A 12,381-nucleotide genomic window follows, 5' to 3' on the forward strand; every position below is an offset into this window, starting at 1 on the left:
TCACCTTTCGTTTTTTGGCACTCATGGAAATGGATGTCACGTGGCTGCGGAAAATTCTTTGGACGGACGAGGCACATATTACTCTGAACTCTAACGTGAATGCACAGAATGGTCGCATATGAGGTTCTTCTCCTCCGCATGTTGTGCGGGAGAATCCAGTGCACTAAAGTTATTTGACTGTGTGGTGTGGTTTCTTAAGCTCCTTCACTTTGGGTCCGTTTTTCTTCGAGGAGAAGGTATCTCATGTCCCCTGTTAGGTGCACAGTGACATCTGCACATTATAAGGACCTCCTTGTGCAACACGTGATTCCAGCTTTGCATGATCGCAACTGTGTCCACACAACTATTTTCATACAAGATAAGATGACACCTCATTTCTCTTGCTAGGTGAAAAATTGGCTTCGAGAAACTTTTGGTAACGACCGCATCATCTCTAGGCAATTTGAAAACGTGTGGCTTCCCAATTCCCCCGACCTAAATCCTCGTGACTAGTGGTTGTTGGAATACCTGAAAGATCGTCTCTATCAGGGATGCATTCGGATTCTTCCTGATCTGAAGGATAGCATACGACGACATATCTTTGTAATTACACTGGATATGCTGTGAGCAACTGTCGACCATGCCATGTTACGGATGCAGTATGTTGCTGAGTCGGGAAAACATATTGAACACATGTAGCAACTTATAACCACATCCTAATAAACGTCCTAGAACCACCGTTATCATGTGTTTGACCCCTCCTCACCTTTTCCTGCACCCACACCACATTTTTCTGTTTCCAGCGCTACATTTTCACCAGTTTGTAGAAAGTGGAACTATATTTTTTTCAGCATACTTCGCGAGTGCATGAATGTATCTACGTCGTTTCAGCACCGTGCAATGCACAGCCTCCACTGCAGCCCTTAGAACAACGTCAGTTTAATTACAACAAAGCGGTACATCTACCTTTACGCCTCACATGCCACCATATGATGTTGGTGACGGGTACGTAGTGTCCTTGATGAATTTCATTTTAAGGGCACATTTCTGTGCCTGGCATTTCGTCATCTAATGCTGAAGCCATAACCAGAGGCTATAAAGACTCAGACAGCTGCCGCAAATTTAAACAAGGCTCTGAAAGAAAGTTGAACCATTTATATCTTTCCACGCAACGGACAATCCGTGACTCAAAATAACTAAAAAAAAAAAAAAACAAATTCGTTTACAAGGCGAAGAAAGCATCCTTCGTTGGAATGGGGATTGTGAGCAGGCAGTAAAATCGTGACATGAGAAATTCAAAACATGGAAAACTAACAAATCAGAACATGGCATGTTCCTGGATAGATGAAAAGAAGCTTCAGAGTTAAACAGACATAAAAAAAGACATACGAGAGTAGTCAACTCCGTGATACGAAAGAAGACCTCCAAACAAACAATACCAGGTCTGTTTATAAAAACTTTTAGAACACAGCTAACTGGATACCATCCCAAGATCGCTGCTTCAAGAAGGAAAGCGGACAAGCCAAGAAAACTACAGAAACTTCACAATTATATTTATGAAACTTCTCAATTGCCCTCATCCCACAGAAAGGTGTATACCACAAGTTGCCCTAAAAGCCAGAAGACAACTGTTGCACGTCTTCTGTAACCAGATAACCCGCATTCCTTAAAAGAAATTTGGCAAATTGAGAAAATTCCATAAGAATGAAGAACCCCTTTGATATAGTCGCTATATGAAGAGGAAGACAGAATGAATGTTACGATTTATAGGAGGATTTACATTCTCCCTGTCACGCACAACATTCTGCATCAACGTCTCCAGGAATGAGTATAGCTGCTACCTGGCTGCAAAATTGGCGAATATCGAGCAGGCTTCATACCAAATAGGTTTTGCCTAGAACAACCTTTAGTTCTGAAACTAATTCTCTGGCATCAACATATTTATAATAAGAAAGTAGATCGAGTCAAATGTTTTGTAAAATCTGAGAAGGAACAATAGCCTGTAACTCTCTCTCCCAAATTCTGAGAAAAAAGGTCTTGACCTGAAAACCGTTGCAGTTGTTAGTGAAACACTAAATGATTCAAACACTAAGTTAGAATTCAGGAGAGAAATTTCAGAAAATTTTGAAAGTTCAACAGGAGTGAGAGTAGGTGATGGACTCTACCATTACATTTCAACAGTGTGTTAGAAATAGTTATCTAACAGTGCCGAAACCTAAAATAAAAGTTTAAAATTGACGAACAAACCAAAATAAAAGACCTGGTATTAGGACGCTTAGCTTTTGCAGACTGTCTGGTGATTCTATGTCAGTGCAAGTAGTGCAAAAACAACAGAAATTCTGAAATAAACAGCACGGGTAGTAGGACTCCAAATATCAACTGAAAAAAGTACATGCAGCTGCCTGGGAACCATAAATATAAAAACTAAATACGTAAAAATCGAGGGAATTTCTCATTTCAAATATTTAGACGAAACCAGTCTGGAAAGAAACGTGGAAAAGATTGGTTAGGAAATTTGTGATCACTTAGTGTAAACAACTTTCAGGGTTACGAAAGACATCTATAACAAAAAATGCATCGCATAATACGCCAAACTGAGTCATCAAATGAGAGTGTCTTTATGGGACTGAAATACTAGTTTTAAACAGAAAACATTGAAGAAAACGATAAAAGAGAAAGAAAATTAATCAAGGAAATTTTAGGTGCAAATTATACTGAAAAGAGAACATACATGTCAAGACCAAATAAAAAAATTGAAAAGCATACCAACATTAATTTCGATATAAAGAAAGGCTAAAATTGCAGGAGCATATCAAAAGAATGGAAGCAACAAGATTAACTAGATAGATTGTGGAATTCTATGAAAGCTGCAGTAAAGCTAAAATTGTAACAATAAAGTTTTGGTGAAATTAGAGAAAACATAAAGCAATCAGAAGCAAAACAACTGGCTATAGCAGATAGAAAAAAATTCAAGAATAAATTCAACATTTGGGTCATTGGCCTGGCAGTAGTACCTAAAACAAGGCGAAAGCTTGATCTGGCGAGCGTAAAAGATTACATTCTGAGATAATGACAGTAATATAGGAGACAAGAAAAGCTAAAAGGAAACCCCTCGGTAATGCTCCTGTTGTCCAGTAGCACCCAAACGTGAATAATGATAATATTTATACCAACAATAATAATAATAAGGATTCATGATTGCAATACAGGATCAAACAATAAACACCAGATATTACAGCAAGCATATTATTAAAGATCCCAACAGCACAACAGATAAATGGGGACTTTGCAAACAACAAATAGAAACAGTATATCACATCACAAGCAGATGTACAATACTAGTAAATACAGAATACACCAGAAGACATGACAACGCAGCAAAAATAATACATCAACAACTTACCATACAATATAAACTAATAAAACAACACGTTCCCACATACAAGTATCCACCACAAAATGTACTGGAGAATGATGAATACAAATTATACTGGAACAGAACCATTACAATAGATAAAAAAACGCCACATAACAAACCTGACATCATACTCACCAATAAAAAGAAGAAATTAACACAACGAATCTAAATATCCATACCCAATACAACAAATATACAGAAGATAACAGGAGAAAAAATTGAAAAACACATCCAACTGGATGAGGAAGTCAAGGTCATGTGGCATCAGGATAAAGTTGACATTATACCAATTATACTGTCAACTACAGGAGTCATACCACACAATATCCACCAGTACATCAACGCAATACAGCTACATCCAAACATATATATACAACTATAGAAATCTGTAATTATTGATACATGTTCAATTACCCGAAAGTTCCTAAATGCAATGTAACATATACCGTACAGTTAAAAGAAAGTCACGCTTGATCAAGGTCCGCGTCACTTTCGATTTTTAACCAGACATAATGTCTGAGAAAGGAAAGTATCATAATAATAATAATAATATAACATAATTTTTACGACGCAACAAGTTTTTCCTTCGACTGGGCTACCCTAACTGCTCCTTTTTTAAACAAAATGTCAAAAATTAAGTTATGCAGTGCTTTCGTACCGAGTTAGATGGTATTAGTTGCTTTTAGCTATCCTCCACAAAAATTTGTTACGTCACTGCGAATGAGAGCTGATTGTGACTTCCGACAAATGTTAGTAATGTTGGTGATAATTTCGAAAAAAGGAAACTCGATGCGAAAACTTTAATCTCACTAGAGGACTTAACAAGGTATGCTAAAAGTGAAATAACTGATACGAAAAGAGGAAGATAATTTGAAGCAATTATATGTTGAAGCACACTGTGTCTGTTAAATTACACGTGAACAGATCTACAAAAAATGGCGGAGGATTGGACAGAATAGTACGACAGCTCTGCTGACGGACTCCCTTCCGTGTGCTGCTCGCAGAGACCCTCCGCATGTACCCCGTGGTCAACTTCCTGGACCGGCGCTCGACGCGTGACTACCAGATCCCCGGCACGTCCGTGGTGCTGCCCAAGGACACTGGGGTGGTGGTCTCGGTGCTGGGCCTGCACTACGACCCCAAGTACTGGCAGCAGCCGCACCGCTTCCTGCCCGACAGGTTCAGCGAGGAGAACTCCAAGGGGCGGCCCAATTACACCTACATGCCCTTTGGCGACGGGCCCAGGCAGTGCATCGGTAAGTACTGTACTTCCGTCACTCGCATAACAAGTTACGTGCATTATATGAGTTATTTCTGGAAACTTTCTTGGGTCATTAAGTGGATTCATCACCAGATCACTAAGTTACCGGGTGCAGCATACTTCATTAAGGACGTCATACGATGAAACAGACATAGAAGGTAGTCATAATCTACTTCTTCTGCTGCTTGCAGCCTGTTCCGTCTTCACTAGAGCCATTCAGTTCAAATGGCTCTGAACAGTATGGGACTTAACATCTGCGGTCGACAGTCCCCTAGACTTAGAACTACTTAAACCTAACTAACATAAGGACATCACACACATCCATGTCCGAGGCAGGATTCGAACCTGCGACCGTAGCAGCAGCGCGGTTCCGGACTGAAGCGCCTAGAACCGCTCGGCCACAGCGCCCAGCAGAGCCATTCAGTCAGACGTCCTACATCTCTCTTTCCTGTTGTACTGACTACTTTTTTCACTAGTTTGTCTTCCCCCACTCTGTTGCTATGCTGTATCAATTTTATGCTTCATTTCTCTAGTAGCGGTCGCGCGGTTCCAGACTGTAGCGCCTAGAACCGCTCGGCCACTTCGGCCGGCTTCCCGCTGTTTTGCTGGTCTTCGTTGTTGTTGGACTGCGTCTGCAGGACGTCTCAGTTGTTGACAATAAACGTCAGTAGTGAAGTTACACCTTGGGCGGAACCAGTTCGTAGAACACCACACCGTCGCTGTCCTACCAGATGCATACATTATCTTTTGTGGATGTGCACAGGTCTTTGTACAGAGAGTTGCTTTTTTTTTGGGGGGGGGGGGAGCTCAGTCGTTCCTTTCCTTCCGTTAGCATAAAGCCACCATTTCTAGTCACCGGTAACGATACGGGATAGGAATGGTCTGTGTTGTTCACAAGCCAATTGATGACTAGCAAGCAGAGATTCTCATATAGCCTCCCGCTGATTTCTGTGATTTTCGCTTACAGAATGCAGTGCCCATACACCAGACTTTCGAACCTTCCCCATTGCACGCAACTGTCGCACGTTGGTGGAATGGTCCCAGGTCATCACATTCGCCAGATCTCGGGCACGCCGATGTGGATCGTTGTAGATTAATGCGTTTAAACGACCTTCATCAAACCGCGAAGGTCTTCTTGAATATAGACTCACTAACGTCAAATGATCCTCCTTAAAACGAGAAAATCATTTCCTTTCCACGCCCTGTGCAATGACATTATCCCCCCCCCCCCCCCCCTCTCGTGGGACCAGTTATCCTCTCACAACGCCTCACAGACGAGGCATGTCTGCACTTGCTACACATGTGCAGAACTATAGACCTATATCTCTAACGTCGATCAGTTGTAGAATTTTGGAACACGTATTATGTTCGGGTATAATGACTTTTCTGGATACCAGCATGGGTTTCGAAAAAGACGATCGGGTGAAACCCAGCTCGCGCTATTCGTCCACGAGACTCAGAGGGCCATAGACACGGGTTCCCAGGTAGGTGCCTTGTTTCCTGACTTCCGCAAGGCGTTCGATACAGTTCCCCACAGTCGTTTAATGAACAAAGTAAGAGCATATGGACTATCAGACCAGTTGTGTGATTGGATTGAAGAGCTCCTAGATAACAGAACGCAGCATGTCATTCTCAGTGAAGAGAAGTCTTCCGAAGTAAGAGTGATTTCAGGTGTGCCGCAGGGGAGTGTCGTAGGACCGTTTCTATTCACAATATACATAAATGACATTGTGGATAACATCGGAAGTTCACTGAGGCTTTTTGCGGATGATGCTGTAGTATATCGCGAGGTTGTAACAATGGAAAATTGTACTGAAATGGAGGAGGATCTGCAGCGAATTGACTCATGGTGCAGGGAATGGCAATTGAATCTCAATGTAGACAAGTGTAATGTGTTGCGAATACATAGAAAGAAAGATCCCATATCATTTAGCTACAATATAGCAGGTCAGCAACTGGAAGCAGTTAATTCCATAAATTATCTTGGAGTACGCATCAGGAGTGATTTAAAATGGAATGATCATATAAAGTTGCTCGTCGGTAAAGCAGATGCCAGACTGAGATTCACTGGAAGAATCCTAAGGAAATGCAGTTCGAAAACAAAGGAAGTAGTGTGGGATCCGTACCAGATAGGGTTGATAGAAGAGATAGAGAAGATCCAACGAAGAGCAGCGCGCTTCGTACAGGATCATTTAGTAATCGCGAAAGCGTTACGCAGATGATAGATAAACTCCAGTGGAAGACTCTGCAGGAGAGACGCTCAGTAGCTCGGTACGAGCTTTTGTTGAAGTTTCGAGAACATACCTTCACCGAGGAGTCAAGCAGTGTATTGCTCCCTCCTACGTATATCTCGCGAAGAGACCATGAGGATAAAATCAGAGAGATTAGAGCCCACACAGAGGCATACCGACAATCCTTCTTTTCCTAACAATACGAGACTAGAATAGAAGGGAGAACCGATAGAGGTACTCAAGGTACCCTCCGCCACACACCGTCAGGTGGCTTGCGGAGTATGGATGTAGATGTAGATGTAGATGACACTGCCTCCCCTGCTGGAAGACGTGCCGGTGAAGGTACAAAGGACTATGTGGCTGCTATATTACGGTGCTCCAGCTGACTGCTCTCTTGAGTATGGAGCTAAAACATGGGTAGAGGCAGAAATTTCCCCTTACCTAGCATGTTCTCATGTGCATTTGAATCACTAAAACCTACGTTGTCATTTGTTAGCTGTACCTTCAAGTAGGTGTGCCGTATGACCTTTCTGGCTCCTTTTCCTCTCAAGGATCGTTTCATGCACTTTGTTCCCTTTCGGCAAAGTCACCATCTATCTTACGTAATTATCTTATATTAGGTTTGTTGGATAAGTTGGTAGGGTTTTTCTTTTGGACGTTGGTATAGATTCATTTACCAATTGTCAGTTTGTAGTTGACTGTTACTATTTCAGCTTACAGATTGTCATTTTATCACTTGAAGATAGTGAGTGGAGCTGTAGGTGCTATAAAATGGAGTGCCAGATGGAGAGAGTTCATCACATTTGCCATATCTCGAGCACGCCGATGTGGATCATTGTAGATTAATGCGTTTAAACGATCTTCATCAAACCGCGAAGGTCTTCTTGAATACTGAGTCGCTAACGTCAAACGATCCTCCTTAAAAGGAGAAAATCATTTTCTTTTCACGCCCTGTCCAATGGCATTATCCCCCATTCCCGACGTATTCTTGTGGGGGATAATGCCATTGGACACAGCACTGACAGAAAATGGATTTCTCCTTTTAAGTAGAACCATTTTGACATTAGAGACTCTCCATGATCAGAAAGATCTTCGGCGTTTGATGAAAATCATTTCAATGCATTAATACACAATGGTTCACGTCAGTGTAGTCGTGATTTCTATAGTCGAGGGAATCGAAAATTACCCCAGCGGTGGCAAACTGTTGTAAACAGTGAATGAGAATATGTTGCTGATGTGCGTCTGTTATGTTTATTAATCTTGTGGAAAATCATTATGAACTTATACACCAACCGAAAATTTCTCCATAGTCTTACAAGCACACCTTTTTATTTTCAGGGATGAGGGCTGGTCAGATGCAGGTGCGTCTCGGCCTGGCGCACATCCTCAACAACTTCCTCGTCGGCCCCACGGCGTACACGCCAGTCCCGCTGCCTCTGGACCCCAGGAACTTCATCCGAAGACCAGAAGGGTCGCTAGTGCTCAGCTTCCAACGGCTGCCGGCGCAGTAACACGTCGTGTGTAGCCAGTGTTCCACGTGCAGCACCTGCAAAAATGGACCGCCACCGTGACAGCTCACACGTCGTGCATTACTTTTTATTTTTCAGCTCGCTCTATTTATGACTTTTTTAGAGCAGTGTACTGAGAGGAGTAGCAAAGAAGTGCGAGGAACGTCCAGAAATGCGTCTCACGGGAGCCAGGAACTAAGTTACGTACTGTTATGCAAGTCAAAGGTGATGCTTCATTTGCAAAAAAAAAAATGGTTCAAATGGCTCTGAGCACTATGGGACTTAACACCTGTGGTCATCAGTCCCCTAGAACTTAGAACTACTTAAACCTAACTAACCTAAGGACATCACACACATCCATGCCCGAGGCAGGATTCGAACCTGCGACCGTAGCGGTCTTGCGGTTCCAGACTGCAGCGCCTTTAACCGCACGGCCACTTCGGCCGGCATTTGCAACTATTTAAATTATTGCCATGGTAATGTTTCCAACACAGGACATTATTTGTGCCTGTTACACATATCTCATGAAACAGGTAAATGTCTGTAGGAACCATGCCACATTAGCATAATTTCAGTATATCTGTATAACCTTTAAATATACTAGATTCTGCTGTGCATGCGTATGTGTAAGTCGTGTACTCATTTGCTTCTTTCTTTAATGTATAAGATGCCCTAAATAGTGCGGGAATCCCGCAGTATTAGTAATCGTTGCTAGAATAGCTCTCTTACACTGCCACTGCTATGTAAACATTACATTACAGGGCGGAAATTACACTAGACTGACAGTCTAAAATTATAAGTTGAACGTAACTCCCATTTATTTCCTGTAGACCGTATCATTGCATGTATCGCTTTGCAAGGGCTCTCGAATGCCGTTAGGAGTACGTAAGTCTGTTCTTAAACCAGATAGTAAGAGTACTAACGACACAACAAAATACTCGTTCCTTTGTGCACCATGACATGCCGTAAACTTTGTGTTGGTAACTTGATTTACTCGTGAAGTACTACTAGGTTTATATTAAGTATATATGTGACTTCTTAAAATTAAGTTTCTGTCTATTTTTATCTCCCTGCGAACTCATGTAAATTTTGTAAATTGTAAACTATATTTGATCAGCCAACTACTATAAACAGGTTGTCTTGAAGGAATGAAAACCCTTTGCTGTGGGTCTACTCTCCAGAATGTTGATGATGGTAGAGAGTTTTGGAAACATTCCTCCGATATTTTTCATAGGAGAATCTTGTTACAAAATGGGAACCTCGTACGTCACACCTACATCGACTAATTGCATTTTTATTAATCACATGGAGTACTGTATACGTAGCTACACTCCTGGAAATTGAAATAAGAACACCGTGAATTCATTTTCCCAGGAAGGGGAAACTTTATTGACACATTCCTGGGGTCAGATACATCACATGATCACACTGACAGAACCACAGGCACATAGACACAGGCAACAGAGCATGCACAATGTCGGCACTAGTACAGTGTATATCCACCTTTCGCAGCAATGCATGCTGCTATTCTCCCATGGAGACGATCGTAGAGATGCTGGATGTAGTCCTGTGGAACGGCTTGCCATGCCATTTCCACCTGGCGCCTCAGTTGGACCAGCGTTCGTGCTGGACGTGCAGACCGCGTGAGACGACGCTTCATCCAGTCCCAAACATGCTCAATGGGGGACAGATCCGGAGATCTTGCTGGCCAGAGTAGTTGACTTACACCTTCTAGAGCACGTTGAGTGGCGCGGGATACATGCGGACGTGCATTGTCCTGTTGGAACAGCAAGTTCCCTTGCCGGTCTAGGAATGGTAGAACGATGGGTTCGATGACGGTTTGGATGTACCGTGCACTATTCAGTGTCCCCTCGACGATCACCAGTGGTGTACGGCCAGTGTAGGAGATCGCTCCCCACACCATGATGCCGGGTGTTGGCCCTGTGTGCCTCGGTCGTATGCAGTCCTGATTGTGGCGCTCACCTGCACGGCGCCAAACACGCATACGACCATCATTGGCACCAAGGCAGAAGCGACTCTCATCGCTGAAGACGACACGTCTCCATTCGTCCCTCCATTCACGCCTGTCGCGACACCACTGGAGGCGGGCTGCACGATGTTGGGGCGTGAGCGGAAGACGGCCTAACGGTGTGCGGGACCGTAGCCCAGCTTCATGGAGACGGTTGCAAATGGTCCTCGCCGATACCCCAGGAGCAACAGTGTCCCTAATTTGCTGGGAAGTGGCGGTGATCATTGCTTGTACAGCCCTCTCGCAGTGTCCGGAGCAAGTATGGTGGGTCTGACACACCGGTGTCAATGTGTTCTTTTTTCCATTTCCAGGAGTGTATATCCAGTCATAGCACAATAATTAAAATAAGAAAATAATTTAATTTTTAACAGATAAATGTTATAATTTTTGTAAATCTCTTTGATGCGAATAATGAAAAAACTGAAAACTGAATTAAAGCAATTTATTATAAAATTTATGTGTATTGTTCAACGCATTGTAATTCTGATTCTTTGTCTCGTACACTTAAATACGAGGGTTGGAACTTAAATAGTGGCAACTATTTATTCACAACCGATGCAGAAGAGTTACATGTTTGCACCTGTTACTGTCCTTCAAAGTAGTCACCAGCGTTGTGTAGAACCCGTTGTCAGCGATGTGGAAGGCGTAATATACCGTTAGCAGAGCCTGTTCTGTTAATGGTGCGAATGGAGCGGTCTACTGCCTATCGAATCTCTGGAACAGTTCTGAAGCGAATGCCACGAAGTAGTTACTTCATCTTCGGAATCAAATCAAAGTCACAAGGACTTAAGTCAGGGGAGTATGGTGGATGGTACAGTACTTCCCAGTCCCATCGAACGAACAGAGCAGCCACAGCTTGCGCTGCATGCGCCCGCCCATTGCCGTGCAAAATGACGGGTGGGCTGCGCAGCAAAGCTGGTCGCAGGTGGTGCTCCAAAAACGAACAGTAATACTGTGCATTGACGGTCTACCGTGGAGGACTGTAATGCGTTAGGATAACACCATCACAGTCGTGCACGAGAATCACGATAACTTTTACCATACTGGGGCTCTGACGAACTTTCGACTTTCGCGGCGACCCTTCATGACGCCATTCGTTGGATTGGCGTTTCAGTTTTGGCTCGTACGATGTAGTCCATGTCTCATCCAGTGTTACAATATGGCGTAAGAAAGCCTCTCCTTCGCGCTCATAGCGCTCCAAGTGCGTCTGAGCAGCGTCGTAACGCATCCATTTCAGCATTTCCGTCAAGTCATGCGGAAGCCATTGTGATGCAATTTTTCGCATGCCCAGGCGTTCCTTCTGGATGCGAAGCACAGCCGAATGCGCTAATCCGGTTTGGTGGGCGACCTCACGAATCGTACGGCGTCGATCACTGTCCACTAACGCGGCAACAGCATGCACTTCTTCAGGGACGCTAGGACGACCTGCCTGATGCATGACTGCCACAGTCTGCCGACCTTCGTTGAAGGCTTTTACCCAACGTGCCACTGTTCTGTAAGGCAATGCCGACTCCCCGCACGCCTCTCGAAGACCTTGACGACACCGTCGTTCTGTACGACTCTGGCGCGTTCAGTCTTGATCCAGCTCCGTTGTTCTTGTTTCGAATAGTGACACCGTTACGTTACACCGCTCGCTCACAAGTGACTGTTTCCCTCGACTGTTCGCACCCCGGTGACGTGGGACGGGCGAGTCCATTTCTCGGAGGAAAGGTAGGTATGTCAACAACGTGTGCTGTCAGTGACAATAGTAGGTTCCATTGCGTAGTGAACCCACAGCAATGTTGCCACTATTTAAGTTCCAACCTAAATATTAAAGAAAAACACGGAACAACTTGGGAAAACATGTACTGCACGCACCATGCTCATCAGTTCTCCTTCAACACGCGTTCTAAATTAAGCATAAGGTTATGAATAAACGACAGATATAAAAGGGCAGGACAAAATTTCCCTGGCTG

At 43.6% G+C, this 12,381-nt stretch overlaps 1 protein-coding gene across 1 annotated transcript in view; it reads left to right on the forward strand.

Annotated features, from left to right (window-relative positions):
* Positions 1-12,381, forward strand: part of LOC124544914 (cytochrome P450 6j1-like) — a 136,255-nt gene that overhangs the window by 26,459 nt on the left and 97,415 nt on the right. The gene's annotated exons all lie outside the window — the stretch shown is intronic.

This window comes from Schistocerca americana, chromosome 8 (genome assembly GCF_021461395.2).
Source record: "Schistocerca americana isolate TAMUIC-IGC-003095 chromosome 8, iqSchAmer2.1, whole genome shotgun sequence".
NCBI lineage: Eukaryota > Metazoa > Arthropoda > Insecta > Orthoptera > Acrididae > Schistocerca > Schistocerca americana.